This window comes from Megascapheus bottae, chromosome 6 (assembly GCF_031878675.1).
Source record: "Megascapheus bottae isolate mThoBot1 chromosome 6, mThoBot2.hap1, whole genome shotgun sequence".
Classification (NCBI taxonomy): domain Eukaryota; kingdom Metazoa; phylum Chordata; class Mammalia; order Rodentia; family Geomyidae; genus Megascapheus; species Megascapheus bottae.
In genome coordinates this window covers 15,497,771-15,514,410 of record NC_143514.1, presented here as the reverse complement: position 1 = coordinate 15,514,410, position 16,640 = coordinate 15,497,771, and positions in this window count along the sequence as shown.

Sequence of the window (16,640 nt, the reverse complement as noted above, 5' to 3'; positions counted from 1 at the left end):
GTACAATAGCCATCTTTTCATCTGAATAATGAAAACATGCAATTCTAAACCAGAATATTCTTCTATTTTCTCCCTTCCTCATTTAATTCTTTAATTACAAAACACCTTGAAGCCAAGGCACATTTTTGAGGTTCATTATTGTAAGTTGTTTGGCAGTTCTGCTTTCTCTGCTGTTCCAATATCATTATCTCTGTCTGCCTTTCCAGCTGGTCATGAAGACCTTTCAATGCACCTCACTTTTCAGATCATGTCTTTCCTAACAACTTGGGTTTCCAAATGTATAACTTGAACATCTCAACAATAGAAAGGCAATCCTTCCTTTAAATGGAATTGCAGTGGTGCAAACATACTTTCTTATGGATGCCAACACAAGGAATGGAGTTAGGTTCAACACAAGGAATGAGGTGTGTCATCTGAGGCCCACTACTATCACATCATAATATATATTTCAGATCCTTACCTTAGATTTTTTTGTTGTGGTTGTTGTTGCTTTTTGGGGGAGAAGGGTTGGTCCTGAGGCACGAAATCTGGGCCTGGGTGCTGTCCTGGGCTCCTTTTTCTCAAGGTTAGCATTTGAGCTACATGGCCACTTCTAGCTTTCTCTGTGATTTAATTGGAGTTAAGAGTCTCACAGATTTTCTTGTCCAGGATGGTTTCAAACCGTGATCCTTACATCTTAACTTGCTGAGTAGCTAAGATTACAGGTGTGACCCACCTGCACTCAGCTACATTAATATCTGAGTTGGCTCTTGACTTCATTATGAGAAGTCTACAACACAAGTAATAGTAGTTGATTATAGGCCCAGGGGATCAATCTTTAGTAGACCCAAATAGAAAATTAAAATATAATTTTTCAGAAACAAAATATGTATTTTGCAAAAATTTGCATTTTCTACAAAAATATAAAATAGTATGAAACTTCTATTATAAAATTAAAAATAAACATTCAGCAGTGGTACTTACTAGACCCAGTATGGCAAATGAGTAATAAAACTTGAGGGTAAGGACAGGAAGAAAAAACAGGGAGTAGGGAAAGGGGTGATATTGCTCAAAACAAAACGTACTCTTTATTTGACTTTTATAATTATAGCCACTCTGTACATCACCTTCATAATAACAATAAAGATATGATCTTTTAATACAACATATTTCTGGAAAATAAATGAGAAACTCATAATAAAATTAACAATAAAGGTACATGAAAAGGACATACTGTTACTGTTTTGTTATTTGATAGTTATATGATAAAGTTATATTTACAAAGGATAGCAAATAGCAGAGTTGTTTCAGGTTGTCAATGTAGTATTTTCACTTCATTATGCTTTTAAGTGTAAATGTTTCCAATAGTAAAGCTTTCAACCACTGTAAGTCATTATTCCAACAATTACTATATAGCAGCTTGCTTTCTAACCCCCATAATTTAATTGATGCATGTATTAAAAAATTTAAAAAGTTATGGAGTGAGTAGATTTAAAACATATCTGCTTACATCAAGGCCTTAAAATATATTACTAATTTTTACCAGTATTTTGTATTTTCCCTCCTGACATGCTCTCAGCATATCTCAAGAAACGACGATTCTCTGAGTCTAGGTTCTGTAAAACAGGCACAGAGAGTTGCCTAGCTCTGACAGGGCCCAAGAATCTCAGTTAGGTAGATCAAAGTACTTACAACTTGCACACATATGAGTATTCAATGAATGACTGGCGAAGAAAGCCATTGAGGTCCTGTTATTTTGTACTTGATTATTGTGTAGAAGGATAGCTGAACACAGTATTGTTATTTAGTAGCTCACTTCCTTTGAGAAAGATATGGTCACATGTGTTGTAACTGCCTTCATTTATGAGTCAATTGAACAGATGATTTAACATTTTCTCTAGCATAAACATTCTATATATTGAGGGATTTTTATATCATCTATAAACGTATAGACTAACTTTACACATCAATAAAATATGTCATCTGCAAGCTAAGGACAAGTACCATCTGTGTTTCAGGACATGCATCATTAGAAAAAGAATGATCTTGCAACTGATAGAAAGGCACAGATAAATGAGGGATTTATGAGTCTCCACTGACTTTTTAAAGTGGGCAAGAAAAATGGAAAGTGTATTGCAGGCTGTATATTTTTATATGAAGAGCCATAGAAGAAAAGAAAAAAGACAAAGGAATCCTATAAATCTAGTTATGGTAAAAGAATTTAAAATTAAAATTTTACAGACATGAGTCACATATCCACTTCTGTCTTTTGGCTAGTTAATTGTACATAACACTATGAAGGCCTTTTCTGTCAGTATTCCTTAATATTCAGGATGCTAGAATCTCAAGCTTATAACACAGAACAGAAAGAACTAAGTGTCGTGAGCATCTAGAATTGCATGAAAGAGCTTGACATTTTTTAATGATTGCAATTATTATTATTAACTCTATTTGCCCATCAGACTGTCCAGCTTCATCTGTACAATTAGCTGTTAGCCTTGTCTTGTGGCTCTGATACATTGATGCTTTTCACATAATATCAGAGTAATGCTGACTTCATCAATCAAGCTTAAAAATTATTTCTTCTCTTTTTTTCTGGTGTAGATTAAGAAAGTTTGCTTGCTGTGTGTAAATATGTCTGCATTGCTTCTCTCCTCTCTCTCTCTGTCTCTGTCTCTCTGTCTCTCTGTCTCTGTGTGTCTCTCTGTCTCTGTGTCTGTCTCTCCCTCCCTCCCTCCCTCCCTCCCTCCCTCCCTCCCTCCCTCCCTCCCTCCCTCCCTCCCTCTCTCTCTCTCTCTCTCTCTCTCTCTCTCTCTCTCTCTCTCTCTCTCTCTCTCTCTCTCTCTCTCCTCCCCCACCCTTCCTTTCTCTGTCTCCATTAGTAGGCAAATCCTGTTGATACAGATCTGCCAAGTGAAACTATTTCTTTCCTGTTTCAGTAGATTCCTTTTTTTTAAATAGGAAGTTGTGCATTTCCTCTAATTTATCTCACAGTTACAAGTTATTGCCCCCATATTATCCTTTTCATTTCTTTATTGCGTGTGGGGACCTAAAGTACACTAATCTCTTGCTCTCCTGAGTCTTCAAAGTACGTATTTCACAGAGATTAACTACCAGTTTGAACAACCTAATATTTGTTCTCTGGGCACATTGCTTTAAGATGATAAGATCTTTCCATTGTTTGCAATCTAACTGGACTTTGGCTACCATACACTTGGGAAGAATGTACAGCAGAGATCTGAACATCTTCATAAACTTTCTATTGTCTTAATGAAGCTCAGGAGATATGTTTGCATACATGTTATTTTGTTCTCTGGTTCTGTTTTTATGAGTGTTTTGGTTGGTTTGGACTTCCTCTATCTGCATTTTTCGAAGGTGCTCTCTTCTCTCATCACTAGTCTGTTCTAGAAAACAATATAAGTCAGAGGAAATCTGTTCTACTTCCATAACAGTTATATTTTATGAGGATAGAAAGTAATTAGATGAGCAGTTATGAAAAACTGATAAGACAACTTTTAGTAAAATATTAAGGTAATCCCAGATGCTTGAGTACCTGAATTATTCCATCAATAATCAGGATTTATCATATGACTTTTTACAGGTAAACACAAACTTAGTGTAAAGTTGTTGAAGACATGAGCTTTATAAGGCAGATGATTAATTAATGTGGCTTTGATTCCAAGTTTAATAATTTATTTGCTTATCAATACCACTATAAAATCCCCAAAGCTTTTACAAAATTTGCAGTGAGACAGAGTTAGCAGGTGCTATGAGAAAATATGCAAGTTTCCTTTACAAAATGCCAGGAGTTGATTGTCAACCTGGGAGATCCTTCCAGTTTACACAAAAGAAATGAATCCATAATTAAATTAAAGTCAATCACAGATGGTTATTTAATAGCAGGTGCTCAGATCTGAAAGTGTAGCTCTGGACAATTTTTGTTCCAGCATGGTACTTAATCCCGTCTGGTTATGTGGCAGCATTTTATGGTTAGTGTTATTTTGTGGTTAACAATAGTCATTTATATATCTAATAGGTATACACATTATTATTTCATATAAAATTTGAAAGTGTGCATATTATTCATTTTTTAAACCTGATGGAGAGAACAACAGTTAAATATTGTTCCCATAATCAAAACATTTCTTGATTTAGGAAATAATTGTTGAAGAGATTCATTTAAAGAAAATAACTTAGTCAAGTACAGAAACAAACATTAATTCCAGTAGTCCATAGCAGCATCACATTTTACTTCCAACTCTGTTAAAAATATGAGTAAAAATTGACCTTAAATTCCTTCCTTCCTTCCTTCCTTGCTTGCTTCCTTCCTTCCTTCCTTCCTTCCTTCCTTCCTTCCTTCCTTCCTTCCTTCCTTCCTTCCTTCCTGCCATGCTGTGTGTGTGTGTGTGTGTGTGTGTGTGTGTGTGTGTGTGTGTGTGTGTGTGTGTATCTATGCCAGTGGTAGGAAATGAACTTGGGGCTTGAGCTTTTTTATGTTCAGGGCTAGGGCTTTACCACTTGAGCCATATCTCAGCTGTTAGCTTTTTGATGGTTAATTGGAGATACATATTTAACAGACTTTCTTGACTAGTTTGACTTTGAACCATAATCTTCACATCTCAGCCTAATTAGGTAGGATTAAAAACTGCATTTTTACAGCATTCATTTTTCACTTTCATAAATATCTTTGTTCAAAAATGCAGGTATCGGACTGGGAGTTTGGCCTAGTGGTAGTGTGCTTGCTTAGCATGCACAATGACCCAGGTTCAATTCCTCGGTACCACATACGTAGAAAAAAAAAGCCGAAAATGGTGCTGAGGCTCAAGTGGTAGAGCTCTAGCCTTGAGAAAGTCCAAGGAAAGTGCTCTGGCCCTGAGCTTAAGCCCAGGACTGGCAATAAAATAAAATAATTTTAAAAACGCAGGTATCTTTTTGGAATATCAATATAAATCTGATGCAAGTACAAGTATTCCTAGACTTAAATACATACACACACACACACACACACACACACACACACACATATATATATATATATATATATATATATTTTTTTTTTTTTTGCCAGTCCTGGGCTTGAGCTCAGGGCCTGAGCACTGTCCTTGGACTTTCTCAAGGCTAGAGCTCTATCACTTGAGCCTCAGCACCACTTCTGGCTTTTTTTCTATATATGTGGTACCGAGGAATTGAACCGGGTCTTCATGCATGCTAGGCAAGCACTTTAACCACTAGGCCAAACTCCCGGCCCCTATACACATATATATTTAAATATATGTATATGTTAATACATACATGTATACTTGCATCTACATATATATGTACATATGTTCACGGAATGCAAATGATATCGTTAAAGGCAGGTATGGATCTTGAAGATTTTATTGTAAACCTGCTAACATTCTACATTGACCCAGGTAGTCATTATTGCCTTTAAATACTGCCTCAGTGTTTAGGGAGGCATAGAATATTTCTATCTTTAATTACTTTGGCATTGATTTCTGGCAAAATTGCTCTCAATCTGTTATTTCCTTTTATAACCCAAATGTGTATTTCTCTTGGACTAGGAAGAAAACACACACACACACACTAAAATAAGAAATGCAATCCATTAGGTTCCATTGTAGAAACAGGACCTTGCTCAAAATTTTAGAAGATTTATAATATTTTTATTTTCATAAAATGCTTAGAACAATGAATACAGTATTATATTTCATATTAAAAAGATGACCAATGCATACAAGACTTTGTTTGGATTCAAATTATATTAGCAAAAACAAATGATACATGTATGCATTTGAAAGATCTGTAGAATCCTGGGAATTTTTTTAAATCATGGAACACACACACACATATATGTATATATATGTATATGTATATATAATTTCTAGATTCTGTTTTTTCCAGTCCTGAGGACTGAACGCAGGGCCTGAGCCCTGTCTTTGGACTTTCTCAAAGCTAGAGCTCTATCACTTGAGCCTCAGCACCACTTCTGGGTCTTCATGCATGCTAGGCAAGCACTCTACCACTAGGCCACACTTCTGGCCCATATATCTATGTGTATATCTATATCTATATATCTATCTATATCTATATTGATATACAGACATATGTATATATAAATCAAAACTCTAGCAAATTAATTTCACAGCCAAAATTGTGACCTTTGAACTCTTTTCTCAATGTCTATTCTTAACCTACTGAATTTAACTAAGATCCGTTGATTGTATCATAATATTAGTTTCACATTATTTTTATCACTTAAATCTCCTTCTTCCTGGAAGAAACAACCTCTTCCTGGCTTATATCTTTTTCTATATTTCCCTCTTTCCCCCACTTAGTTTTATTAAAACTCTACTCTTGATTATATCAGTTATAAATTGTATCAGAATAGCGCTCTTAGCCTTTTTGATATCCAAAAATCAAAATTGATTTTTTTTGTTGCTTTCAAAATTTCTAGTATGCAGTATGTTTTTTTTCAATCTTTTTTTCTTCTAACAATGTGGTTTTTACCTTTAGGATCTTCATGCTTATTCAGCTTTCTTGCATTCAGCCGAGCTTTTTGTTAGTTAATTGGGAATGGAGCCTTGTGAAATTTTCTTCATGGAATGGATTTGGACCTCTGTTCTCTAGATTTCAGAATCTTGAATAGCTAGGGTTGTCAGGATGAATCACTGTCATGCAACAATTTATAATACTCATTTTCTATTTTTCAGAAACAGCTGTGTACTTCTAGTGAATATTGTGATTACATCATGAATCAGTACTTGAAAAATAGAGCTGCGTAACATTTTAAGTTATTACATATGTTCTAAGATAATATTTCTTGTGCTTTCAAGATGAACATAACAATAAAATGTTATTAGATTATTAAATTTAACTAAGATTAAGGGATGGGTTGAAGAGGGAGGTGAAAGTCTAAAGGGATGACAGATTAAGATGCAATGTATACATAAAGTGCTTTGATAAAAGAAAGAAACAATTTAAAATTAAGATAATTAAGGTAAAAGGTGTGTTGGAAGGAATGTATGACAAGATTGAGAGAAGTGAAAAATGATTAAGATGTACTGCATTCATGAACTGCTTTGGTGAATGGTAACTCATTTGCACAACTACTATTGAAAAAATACAAAGAATACATAATATTAATTGCTGAATAATTAGCAATGGAATAATTTTAAGATTTTATGTATTTTAATGAGTAGACCCTACTTATGTATGCTTTAATATAGCAGACATGAATTTTTCAAGATATTTTTCTTAGCACATATTAATAGTAAAAGAGAGTTTCATTGTGGTAGCTCCATAAATGTGTACAATATAGTTTGACCAATTCACTACCTCTATTATAGTTATTTCATCCTATGTTTTATTTATTTATTTTTGTTTGGCCATGGGCCTTGAATTCTAGGCCTGGGAACTATCTCTGAGCTCTCAGCTCAAGGCTTCTTCCCTACCCCTTGAGCCATAGCACCACTTCCAATTTTCTGGTGGTTAATTGGAAATAAGGGTGTCACAGACTTTCATACCCTGGATGGCTTTGAGCCTTGATCCTCACATCTGAGCCTCCTGAGTAGCTAGGATTACAGGCATGAACTAACAAGCCCATCCTATCCTTTGTTTCAATAACAAAAAAGGTGACTGTTGCTTTGTTTAACTCCTGAAAGCTATATGGAAATGAAGCTATAGGGCACATGCTCTACATTTCCCTATTTGTTTTCTTTATCTACTTAGGGTAACACAGGATTGTGCTGAGACTGTGATCCTACAGCATCTCCTATCTTGTGAGGCTTACTCAGCTGGGATCTTCTAGAATCAGCTGATGCCCAATATACTTGTTGAGAAGAGAGCTGGGATTAAATGCCTAGATCAGCACATCCAACATAGATCTGCTCATTTTTCCCTAAAGTTTAAAAATGTTGAACAAGAAAAAAGTCCAGCATAACACAGTTTTTGACCATAAACAATTTATTAAACTTGGAGAATCTTATTGTTACCACTTATTGCTAATATTGCTTGATAACAGCTTTTTTTAAATGTCTAACTCATTAGTTGATTATATTGCTCATTTTTTTTTGCTGTTGAGTCAAAGATAGGAGCATAACTTGACCTGAGATAATTGGTTTATACATTGCATGCTCATCTCTTTTGAGTTTGTTTGTGAAGAAGGAGGAAGAGTACTGAGTTTGTAAGTCATGTTTCATGTTTGATAAGCAGGTGTTTTCCCTTTTGAGACACTTCTCCAGCCTTTTATTGTTCTTTTTTTCAGATAGTCAGACGCACATGCTTATTAGGCTAATCAAGTTCATTGTCTTACTCATGTTTCCTGTTATGGCTGGAATGGCAGGTGCATACAATCACACTTTTAATTTTTTTATTTTTATTGTAATTAGTAAAAGGGTTACATGATATTTGCCAGATAGAAGGTACATTAATTTACATACAATGATACCCTTTCACATGTCTTGGTACCCATTACCCTCCCCCCCACACTCCCCACCCATCTTGGTTTTCCCCCCTTCCCTATCAAATTTCAAATAACCAAATACAAATAAATTCAATATATCAGATAACAAAGTGAGATACTATACCAATATGAGATAACCAAGGGACAGCAAAGGAGATGAGAGACAACATAGTACATTAGGGACAACAATCATTTGTTATATGGCTTTTGTTTCAATGTCCTGGAGGTCCTTTCAATTAGCTTCATACTATATGGCCTTATGTATCAAGGTTTTGCTCTATTGCAGATCTCTGCTAGTAGAGCCCAAGGTTTCTACTAATTATGACGAATGAGGGAAACCATTGAGCCTAAGTTCCTTTGAGTCTGGCTTACTTCACTTAATATGATTTTTTTCTAAGTCTTTCCATTTCCTAACAAATGGGGCGATGTCATTTTTTCTGACAGCAGCATAGAATTCCATTATATACAAATACCACAACTTGTTGATCCACTCATCAACTGAGGGACATCTAGGTTAGTTCCATATCTTTGCTATGGTGAATAGTGCTGCAATGAACATTGTTGTGCTAGTGGATTTAGTATGCCCTTGTTTCTGGATGGTTGGGTAGGAGTGCAAACTCGTTCAACCACTATGGAAAGCAGTGTGGCAGTGCCTATGACCCAGCAATTCCACTACTTGGCATTTACCCAATCACACTTTTAATTTATATATATATATATATATATATTTATTGTGATTAATAGAAGTATTACATTATATTCACCAGATAGAAGGTACATTAATTCACATACATTGATACCCTTTCTCATGTCTTGGTCCCCATTTCCCTCCCCCCCCCATCCCTCATCTTGATTTCCCCCTTCCCTATCCAATTTCAAATAACTAAATATAAACATATCCAATATATCAGATAACAAAGTGATATACTGTAAAAATATGAGATAACCAAGGGACAGCAAAAGAGATGAGAGATAACATAGTACATTAAGGACAACAATCACTCATATGGTTTTTGTTTCTATATCCTAGAGGTCCTTTCATTTAGCTTCATACTATATGGCCTTATGTAGCTAAGTTTTGCTCTATTGCAAATCTCTGCTAGGAGAGCCCAAGGTTTCTACTGATTATGACAAATATTGAGCCTATGTTCCTTTGAGTCTGGCTTATTTCACTTAATATGATTTTTTCTAAGTCTTTCCATTTCTTAACAAATGGGGAGATGTCATTCTTTCTGACAGCAGCATAGAATTCCATTGTGTATAAACATCACAACTTGTTGATCCACTCATCAACTGAGGGACATCTGGATTGGTTCTATATCTTTGCTATGGTAAATAGTGCTGCAGTGAACATTGTTGTGCTTTGTGGATTTAGTATGTCCTTGTTTCTGGACAATTGGGTAAATGCCAAGTAGTGGAATTGCTGGGTCATAGGGGAGCTCTATGCTTAGTCTTTTGAGGAACTGCCATACTGCTTTCCATAGTGGTTGAACGAGTTTGCACTCCCATCAACAGTGTTGTAGTGATCCCTCCTGGCCACAACCCCTCCAGCATCTGTTGTTATTAGGTATCTTGATGCTGGCCATTCTAACTGGAATGAGGTGGAATCTTAGAGTTGTTTTGATTTGCATTTCTTTTATGACCAGTGATGTCATAGAAAAAAGAAAAAAGATGTAGGTAAAATGGCAAAGAGAAAATAAGAACACCTAAAAATGCAAGTGAAAAGGGGTAGAGGAAAAAAAATGGGTATTCTTCAGGTTTTTTTTTTTGTGGGGGGCAGTATAGGAAACTTGTGTCTCCTGTAAATTCGGGATCCAAATACTTCACAAAGTCTTTTTCTCTTGTGATTTAGCTTTGTGGTTTTTGGATCAGATTACTTGATTGATAAAGCAGAAATATCTGCGGGTGGCTTTGTTTACCAGGTCTTTGGCCTGCGCAGGTGACGGACTTTAGCAGCCCTGGGGCCGGATTTCTGGCTAAGGGATCTCTTGGAAATACTTTGCCAGTTAGAAAGATGGCGCTGTCAGCACCACCTCTCAGGCTCCAATTGCTTTGGCTAGGCCATTGCCAGCAGTCAAGATGGTGCTGCTCTCAGCTTGTGGAGGAGAGGCTCCCTCCCAATGCCATTCTGCTAGGAGAAGTGGAAACTTCTTCTAGGAGGTACTCACAAATTGCTGGATTCTCTGGTTCCCTTAAGCTGGCAGGTCCGTGCACAGCCTTGTGTCATCTCTGGGCTCACGCAGGCCCTGTGTGGCTCTGTCTGCAGTTGGCAGGTATGCACTGCCATGAAGCGCTGTCTGCTCCTAGGCTGGCGGGGCTCCATGCTGTCTTATCGTGCCGGTATTCTGACTTTTTCCTCTCTGAGATCTCTGTGGCGCTAAAGCTTATTTAGGACCAATTTCTGGTAAAGAACTGTCCCCTATGCTGCCAGAACTGGTATCTTGGCTGGAGCTCAGAATGTCTCACACTGAACCGCTGCCATCTTCCACCGATCACACTTTTATTTTTTATGTTGAGTTCAAGTCTCATAAATACTACTTCTAATATTATTGTTCAGACTAGTCTCAAAATCATAATTCCCCCTAGCTTCACTTCCCAAGTAGCTATGATCACAACGCTATCACCAGTGATAGGCTACATGTTCTATTTGTAAAATCTTACTAATATGATTGACAACTCATAATGAGTCAGTACAAAATATCATCCATTCCATTGTTCATTACATGCTCATTTTATCAAGAACAATTTTTAGTCTGTAGAAACACTGGATGAAATCCAAAGAGTATTCTAAATAATTCATCAAAAAAAAGAATTGAATTTGATTAAATTTTGCTAATTGTGACGTTAGCCATGCATATATTATTAAAGGAAATACAATTTCATTCTATTTTCATTTCCTGTGATGTTTGGGCATAAATAAGAGGACTAAAACTGAGTGAATGTGAATGAGCCTTTAATAAATCTAGTTATTCCTAGTTTCCTTATTTCCTTACTTAGGTTTTCAGATAATTATGAGGCTATCTGATACCCTACATAATAAAAATACTGCATTATTTTTAAAAATACCAAGTATTTACATGGGTTTAAATGAATGAAACAACCATTACAGTATCAAAAAGGACTGTAGCAGATAAGAAAATTAAAATATAAATTGTTACCACTTAAAATAGATATTAAAATTCAATGCTATACTTACCACTTGAGCTATAAACTTACCATTATAAAAAAGATTTCATAAAAATCATTTGGTGTATTTCATGGACTTAGTTATCAAACAATCCTGAAATCTATTTGGAAATTCAAATGATATTTCTTTTTCTTTATTACAAAAATATATAATTGTTTTTATGGTTTTATATGATTTTAATATATATTGATTTTAAACCTCAAAAAATGAGGCAAGGAAATTATCTATCATTAATCGGCACCTTTATCACCGTGACCAAGATAATTAAGAGAACATTGAGCTAATGTGAAACTGAACTCATGAAGGTACAAAAAGGATCTGATCTTTGATTTATTTATAAATTTGTATATACAAAATTCTTGATCTAGGGTTATTTATTTACCTTCACTGAATGTGTCTTAGTTTATCTTTAATAAGGGAGCATACATAAATCTGTTTTCTGTCAGGGTAATGGGGCTTGGTTTATTAGAGCCATGATTCCAAGGCTGGGCTTCTCCATAGACAACGTCTCTCTTTCAACATTTCTACTCAGTAATCCTCTGAAATTCAAGTGTCTGCAGAACATAGGTTTAACACAGTGATGTCCACTGTCCTTCCCATACATTGACTTCTCTAATTCACCTGTATAATTTTCTGTTTCTTATAAGGGTATTCACAAAGTGGTTAGCCCTGCTCTTTGTCAACAGCAATTTAAATGTTATAACAATGGTGTTTTTCACTTTAGATGCCTAATATATAGTGTCATCACCATGCTAAACAATCAGGCATAAATATCTTACAGGTTTCTGGCTAGGGGCCTAAGCTATCAAGGGCAAATTTTATGAACTGGAGGGACAGGTGTAATGATAAGATTAGTTGCTGGAGTCTCATTTGTCTACTTGTTCTGGAGTTTATAGGGCTAAAACTGAGCAATGCCTGAGTGGCCACTTATATTTGACCCTCTAGGGCACAGGATCTTTCAGTACCTCAGCTAAAGAAGAAAGATTTAAATTCTAGACTACATTGCTACTAGACACACTATCAATAGAGCTACACAATTCAGTGTAGCTGGGTTTGTTCTTAATTAGTCTTTATAAATATCTACATTGTAGATGGTAACAGAATTAACTGCCAATTTGGAACGATCTAATACTATTTAAGAGAAAAGCTGATTCAACCACATTTAAAATCATGTTAGTTATTTCTTGTGTGCCAAGTCTTTTAGAATATTTGGTCTTAGAAAACAAAACAATGAGTGCTTTCACTACTGGAGTTTCCCACATTTGCCTTGTTTTTTGAGAAATAGTCTTGTTATATTTTTCTGGAGCTAGCCTCAGATCCTAATCCACTCTATCATTACCTCCTGGGTATGAGTGTGATTATGTGTGTGAAGTTGGTTGTATGCTCTCTCTCTCTCTCTCTCTCTGTCTCTCTCTCTCTGGCTCTCTCTCTCTCTCTCTCTCTCTCTCTCTCTCTCTCTCTCTCTCTCTCTCTCTCTCTCTTTCTCTCTCTCTCTCTCTCTATATATATACACATACATATATGCGTCTATGGATTGACATCTATAGATATTGATCAATCAATCTATCGATTGATAGATAGATATGTATTAGCCAAGTCATAAATAAGGACAAAAAAATGCTGAACTTCAGAAAGTGAAAACAATGAGGCATACCTAACAGATTAATAATTTGAATGAACTTAAATATCTCAAAAGCACTTAATGTTAACAATGGAATAAATAGCTACCCTTGCCTGCATTGTCTTTCTCTTTCACTCCCATAAGTATTCACACAGAGCACATACTATACTTTTCAATGTTTTTATTATAAAATTCATTTTTGCCATAAAGTTGAAAAGGAAAAAGTCTTTCAGGCAACTAAATCATATAGATGAACCCAAATGAGAATGAGAAAGGGATAAGGTCTGTAAAATACCAAATGAATCTATCAGTTCGGAATCACAGTCAGGAAACCCACTATTCCTCAAGACATTTCTGTTTTCTCATACTTGAAAATAACATAAATATATAAGAGAAAAATTTAGGACATCTCAGCCTGAATTGATATTATAATGAATTACCTGAAACAATAATGAGACATAAAATATATATTTAGAATATGAAAAAATCCTAATTCCACATCCAAAATTATAGAACCAGTTTTATTGACAATATTGTAAGGTGTTAGAATGATGAAATTCATTTTGTCTTCATGAGCTAGCACATAAAATGATGAGAACAGCCACAACTGTTTAATTTTGACATACTTATTGCTTGCAAGCCACTGCGCTAAATTTTTATACAAGCAACAAATTAATCCTCACAGGAAAACTACAAGGTAGATAATAATAAGCAGATCATATTATTAATATAGGAAAATATCGAAAGAACTACAAATCTATTTATTTTTATATAGGTATTTCTGGCATAAAATGTATTTTGCCTATCTGGTGAGCTCAGGTCTGGAGCCAAGTGGAAGTTGCTATTGAAAACCATTTTTAAGTAAATATTGCTCAGACAGGTATAGCTGGTCAAAAATGAAATGAGCTATTTTGTGAGGCAGTGAACTGGAAATGTTGAAGCAGAATGAATTCTATTTTCTTAAAATATTAACACATGTAAAGTAGTAAACAATGGTATGTCGGGTGAGAAAGCAGAATACATAACCTTTAGGGCATCTTCCAACTGGATAATTTACTATCAGCATATGATTTGATTGACCACACAAGTGAAACATTTCTCATGTCAGTAGTAGCTTTAGGGAGTTTATATTGCTTAGATTGAACAAAAAATTCTTTGAAATTCTACAAGGACCAAGTATGGTAGGAATACATATTCTATTTCTTATATTATGTTATGTAACCAAGAAAGCCATGCAAAAGTATACATATTATCTCCTTTTCAGATGAGAAATCCTGCAGACAGTAGCAAATGAGCTTTACAAGTCTACACACTTAAAAATCAGTGCAAGTGGTATTTGAAACCAAGGATTTTCAATCAATTTTATTTATTTGTGGTTTTAGTATGTGTGACCAATGGCATAAACATAAGAAATAATTTGTTATAAGAATGAATTGAGAGTTTTGACTCTTAGTTGCTATAGGACAGCTCATATACCCAAGGGAAGAGCAAATCTGATATTTTATTTCTGCAATGTGGAAGCACACACATGAGTAAAATGAGTAAATTACAAGTAATTTGTTTTATTTATCTGAAACATTAAGCATACGTGTATATATGCATTGTATGTATATAAACTTGCTAAATATATAGGTTGAAAGAATGCATATACATTTGAAAGTATATGTACACATACATTTGTAATATATTTAGAGAAATTCTACCTTAATATGTGAAATAAAATGATTTTGGGGGAGGTTGCTCCTGGAGCTTGAACTCTGGGTTTGGATGCTATCTATATTCTTTTGATCAAGATTAGCATTCTCCCACTTGAGTAGTTTATCGGAGACAAGTGCCTTAGGGACTTTGCTGTCTCAACTGCCTGAGTAGTTAGGATAACAGATGTGAACCACTGGTGCCCAACTTGTGAAATGAATTGTTCTGTTTTGTTTTGTTTTTTATTGGTCATGGGGCTTGAACTCTTGGCCTGGGTGCTGTCCTTGAGCTCTTCAGCTCAAGGCTACTGTTCTACTCATTTAGCCATGGTGATACTTCTGCTTTTCTAGAGGTTAATTGGAAATAAGAGTCTCACGGGCTTTGTAGTGCCTGGGCTGGCTTTGAACTGAGATCCCCAGATCTCAGCCTCCTGAGTAGCTAGGATTACAGGCATGAGCCACTGCACCCAGCCCTGTAGTAATTTTTTTTTACATGCTATAAATATCTGATGTAAGTGATTTTTCCAGAATATTACATTTGGAAATTATGAGTGCTCTGGAGAAGAAAAATGGTGGATTAATAGAGATAGGTTCTTAAAAGACCAGAGCTCTACTTTTATTAGAAAAAAGTAATCTCTAATTTCAAAATGATAGTTAACTTTCTGGCTATCCAAGAAACATTCTAAGAGGAACAAATGTTGTGAATCATCAACCTAATTATAGTAATGTCAGGGCTTGGTTGAGCTTGCAGTAACATTTATTCTCGGTGCCTGGTTATAGCTCTGTAATAATTATAGAGATTTGGCAATGCTGCTTACATAGTCATGACCATAAATTTCATTTACACCGAATGGTTTTGGAAACTGATAGCAGAGTAGCTGACACTTCTAATTTACTGATCCTGTTGTCATTAGTGTAAAGTAGAGGATGAGGTGAAAAGAGGGTCAAGACAGTCCTCCACTGGCTGAAATTCAGCCCACAACCATAGTGGACAATTATTACCCTTCTTAAGTGATTACATAGGCAGTGTTTTAACAAGAGTGACACCTGCTGGTATGCATGTGCAATTAAAGCTACATCATATTTACAAGCCCCAGGAATCTGGCTTTATTTCAGTAGATGTCAAATCAGTTGTGTTTATTACAATTGCAAGGAACATCATTAAGTTCTTGTTCAGTGATCCTGAATTGCCACTTAAGACAAAATGAATAGTGTCCTTTGACATTTGTTGTGTCATTTTATTGACTAATTTTTTTCACTTCATTTTTTTAGAAATACTGGTTGGAATTTTCATTGTTGCTGTTTTTATTATTGTATGAACATAGCATCTTTATTGTTTAGAGAAGTTATAAAACTTTAATTCTGAGCATCTGATTTTGATACTCCAAGTTAGTATATATTTAGTGAAAAAACTACAATGTGAACTTGTAATCTACATTCATTGCATATGTTTAATTCCTGAAAGGATTATGGTATATTTTTTCTTTTAACTGGTTGATTTTTGCTCTCTCTCTGTATATGTCTACATGTGTTTGTCTGTCTGTCTGTCTGTCTGTCTGTGTCTATGTGTGTCTGTGTTTGTATAAGTGAGAAAAAGAATGTAACTCTATAAATTTCTTTGCTTTCTGAAGTAGACACAGTAAATGCTCTCTTTAAAATAGAATATTAGTAGCCAGGTGGCTACTTGTGCTTATT